A 5,181-nucleotide genomic window follows, 5' to 3' on the forward strand; every position below is an offset into this window, starting at 1 on the left:
TAAACATCGCTTATACATGAAATGGATCAACTATCTGTCTGATGGCCCATTTCCACCAACTTTCGATTAGGCAAAGATTTCCAACAACTGAAATTCGTAAGTAGGAAATAGAAGATGCTTGCCACAGGGTAAAATTTAGATACATATTTTCTTGTGGGTGCCTTGATTTCTAGAAATTTTTATATTTTTTGACACGAAATTTAGGTAGTCAAGAAGAATAAGGGTTCGGTGGAAATAAAAAGGGTTACTTACAATTAGCATAAGTTATTCTTTCCGTAGCGTTAAGAAATTCCTAAAACGGTGGAAACGAGCATGAGTGAACTACTAAAGATATACTAATGAAATACATTAAAAAATTAAAATATTTAATTATTGGTCATAGTAGTTCGTAACTAATATCGTGATAGTGTCAATTTCTCTTTATTCTGAATTTAGATTTATTTTAATTTATTTTGTGTTCCTATTGGTTCTGGAGTAGGTAATTTTTTTATATTATACTTCACTGATTTTCAACTCCAACATGAATTAGGTACTTAGTTGTTTTTCAAAATTAATTTTGAGTTTCAGAAATTTCTAACTGAACGATACTGATGACCAGAATATTCATCTTAAAAGAACAAAAAATTACTAAAATGCGATTTTGTTCAATCGAATCATTGATCTCGTCACTGGAAAAGTCAGTCGGTTTACATTATATTAAAACTTATTCAGAAGATATCCTTAATCAAGTTTATGTGTTGCGACGATGTTAAATTTTTCATGAGCTTTGATTGTCAATCTCAGATCGTTGTTTCCAAAACGTATACAGAGAGGAGATTCAATTCAAGGGCTACGTGCAATCATTCTGATAGACAGTTTTTGTCATGGCTAAGTTCTACTTTGAAAATGTGGAGAAAATGGAAAGCTGTCGCTCCTTTAGAGCGGTATTGTACCTATTACTCCATATGGTATTGTGGTACAAATATACCTTAATAATTTATTTTACAATCAATCTTTACGTAACCTTAGAAGCAAGCCTATCTTTAAAAATGTGCTTGTGGAAGGATTTCCTACTATTTATTTAATTTTATAATGATTTACTTAATAGTAAATAATTTTTTTATTACTTATTCTTAATAATTAATTGAATTATAATAAAACGCGCCGTTGGTTTTCTCTTCCTTAAAAGCATTTTTAAATACAATACTGACGAGGTGAATACATTTCTATTTAATAATATGTTAGGTACATATCTACATGTATCTACATAAAATCAATAAAATGGCAATGTTTGTATTCTAAGTAACTTTTTAAGCATACAATGCTAATGTTTTATTTCTTTATATGTAGGCATATTAATGAATTAACGACTTTCATTTGGATCGGTAATTTTTCATACGAATAAAAATGAAATACACACAGTAACATTTATTAGCACTAAAATTTGCTTTATATTGTTACAATACATATCTAAGGATTAGTATCAAGTCTCGAAAGCGACGTAGTTTTATATTTGAGGAACAAATAATAACAGCAATTACAGTTTGTTCAACCACATTAAGTGGCTGTTTTTCGTTCATGAAAAACGTCATTACTATTGACGATATATGAAAGCGGTTGAAATAACGAGCAGAGACCTTAATATTTGATATGGTAATGGGCAATGACCCAAACTTAAATTATAGAGACTGTATTTTGTCATTATTAGGAATTATACTAAATATTTTATTTTCTTTTAATTTATTATAACTCGAAATATAGACTCTGTCTTATGATTTATAATATTGCCATATTAAGAACAAAAATTTTGCTCAGCTTTGAGTATAAATTTAACAAAATAGTAATAAGCTTATGGAAATTAGCAAAGTACATGTTTTCCAAAACCATTTACTTGAAGTCACTTCTGAACTATTAGAGGAGGAAGTGGTAGTATGTTCGTTTTTTGTGAATTGGCTGAAGGACTCCGCGGCTACACAGGCACACACAAAAAAGTCCAAACCCAAGATACTCACATATCATTTCTGAAGGATGGGCTGAACACGATGTTATAGTTAGAATTCATGACTTCCCTATGAATTTTGGAGAAAAGTGAAATTTTTGGGTGAAAATTGACCCAAATATGGGTCAAAACTGTTTTTTCGTAAAATTTGTTCAAATATATCATTTCCGTAGTATTTTGAGGCGCTGAACACAGTGTCTTTAGTACAATTTACCCATGATCTCGATATTTCTTAGAAAATCCACTATTTAGGCGAAAAGTTGCCCAAATATGTTTTGGAGTACCGAAACCTATATTACATATTTTAGTAAAATAATTCCAAAAAAGGATTCCTCAATTTACATGTTTTTACGAACTATATTATATTTGCCATAGTTTCTTTATACTTTGAAGTAAATTTCAATAGTTTTAAGAGTTTTTGCCTAGCTTTTGGTCAAAAACTACTCCAAGGTACTAACTTTTTTTAGTAAACGGGATCTCCACCTCACTGAGTAACGCCTTTGTCAAGCCTTGCAAAATCCTCCTCTCAGTAAAAGCTACTAAGGTGTATTGCGAGTATTATTATTAGGTTAATCAGACACTTAAAGACAAATGAGGAGATAGATTGTAGTGTATTTTCTTCGTATTGGTCATTTATATAAAAAAAATAGTTCCCAACCAAAACTGTGTCAAATTACAAAAAAAGGTGTAACAAGGTGTCAAATTACAAAACAAGGTGTCAAATTACAAAAGAAAGGTGAAACAAGGTGTGAAATTACAAAAAAGGTGTAACAAGGTGTCAAAGTACAAAACATGGTATCAAATTTCAAAACAAGGTTCAAATTACAAGTCGTGGTGTCAAATTACAAAGCACGGTGTCAAATTACAAAACACGGTGTTAAATTTCAAAACAAAGGTATCAAATTACAAATCGAGGTGTCAAATTACAAAATAAGGGTATGAAATTACATTTTTTGCTTACTCAATGGTGTCAAATTACAAATAAAGTGTCAAATTACATTTTTTGCTGACCCAGCAGGAAATGGTGTCAAATCACGAAATGGTGTTGAATTACAATTTCCAGTACAGTTCAAGGGAATTCACCGGATGCTGCTGCTGCTGCTGCTGGAATCTGTAGGTATGAAATTACAGACGTGAGTTAAGCGACCTATACAATTCAAGGGAATTCGCAGGATGCTGCTGGAATCTGCAAGTTGCAATAATGTGATAAATATATAGGGTGTCCAATAATTTACCACTTGATTTTATTACCAAAAATAAGAATATTATTTCATATAAACATGGGTCGAGAAATGCTTCGTAAGGGAGCTACGCCCCCCTAAAAGGGGCCTCAAAAAATTATTATTTTTTTTTAAATATTTCCGAAATGGGTTGAAGGAAGTTTAATAATGTGGTAGCAATAAGAGTAGATAGAGACGGATAAAGAATGAAAATTACTAAATTTTAAAGAAATATTTTAATTAATGGAATATGCATAATTATTGAGATTTTAGAAAATTTATTGTTTTCCCTTTTCCGTTTCAATTTTTGAATGATGGATTTCACGAACCAAGTTGTCGACACAAATGGTTTTAATTGAAAATGATCTAAATATCCAGTTTTAAAAATATTCTCTTCAACATGACTGAATAGATTTTGTTAAAAATTTACATATATAGGGTGTCCCAAAAGTAACGCTGGATTTGAATTATGGACCATTTTCATCCCGAAGAGTTGGCAACATTGTGTAAGGTCACATGTTGTAGTAAACACGTTGCAGTTAGACAAAATGAAGTGCTATACGACGGATGAGCAAGTGAAGAAAATTCATTACAAGTACTGAGAGTGTGTAGCAAATTATATAGAATTTTCAGTATAAGGAACGCCCCGAATAAAATAACTGAAAAATTAGTTGCCAAATTTAAACAAACAGGTTCAGTTGCAGACAATAAAAAATAAGCCGACCTCATATTGACCATTCAGCCTAAAATACTGTGGCGGAAATTCTCGTAACCTCAGTGCGCCGTCGTCGGTTACTGCAATTAAACATTTCAAAAAGCACAACATTGCGGATTTTAACAAAAGATCTGTATTCATTCAAGATTCAGCTAACCCAGGAATTGAAACCAGACAGGGCGTATTTCCATCATAGTGCGTATGTTAATAACAAGCAACATTGTCGAGTCTGGAGCAGAGATAATCCTCTGATCATTCAAGAACGTCCACTGTCTAGCCAAAGAGTGACAGAGTGGTGTGGATTTTACGCTGCTGGGATGATTATAGTCCGTTCTTTTTTGAAAATAAATGAGACTGGAAACGCAATGACTGTCAATGGAAAACGATATTGAGAGGTGCTATTGAACTTTTTGAGGCCTCATTTGAATGATATGGATTTGAGTGACATGCTGTTCCATTAGGATGGTGCCACCAGCCATATGGCAAGTGAAACTATTAACTTGTTGTGACAGAAATTTAATGGAAGACTCACCTTGCGTAACAATGATGTGACTTGGCCACCAAGATCATGTGATCTTACGCCATGCAAATTTCTCCTGTGGGGGTTCGTAAAGTCTAAAGTTTATGTTCAACTAAATACCATTCCTGAAGTAAAGGCAGAAATTCGGAGAGTTTTCAACGAAAATCAGAAGCAGGTATGCGAAAGTGTGATACAGAATTAAAAAGTTGTATGCCAGTTGAGTCGCGAAGGACTCATGTCCGATATCCTCTTTCATATTTAATGTCAATGTCTACCTTTTAAAAACATGTAAAAACTTTGCCAACTTAATTAATAAAATCTTCTTTCCTCATATGAAATCCTGCATTTATTTTGGGTGGTCGATTATAGATGGCATCTTCAGTTGTCCTTTAGGAACTGATAAGAAACCTTAAACCGTCTTTACTTTCTTATATTTGCCATGGATTCTAGAGCTCTTAGAAATCGTTAAAGGTCGTTAGATAAAATTGTCCTTCTCCCATTTTTTATTATTTTGATGAGAGCATTATACGTAGCGCGATCATTTGTACACCCTGTATAATGTATAAACGACACAGTTGCAATAAGCTCATCTAGAGTTTCGAAAATATCATCGATTTTGGACTATCCTGAAGTGGGAGGTAATAATAATTTCTATTATTAATAACCATGAAAATGTTTATCTAATCGATAGTACTTTAATAATCGATGGACGTATGTGTGACTGTGTCAATCGTACAAATAATGTGAG

Source organism: Anoplophora glabripennis, unplaced genomic scaffold (genome assembly GCF_000390285.2).
Source record: "Anoplophora glabripennis isolate ALB-LARVAE unplaced genomic scaffold, Agla_2.0 scaffold56, whole genome shotgun sequence".
NCBI classification, from domain to species: Eukaryota; Metazoa; Arthropoda; class Insecta; order Coleoptera; family Cerambycidae; genus Anoplophora; species Anoplophora glabripennis.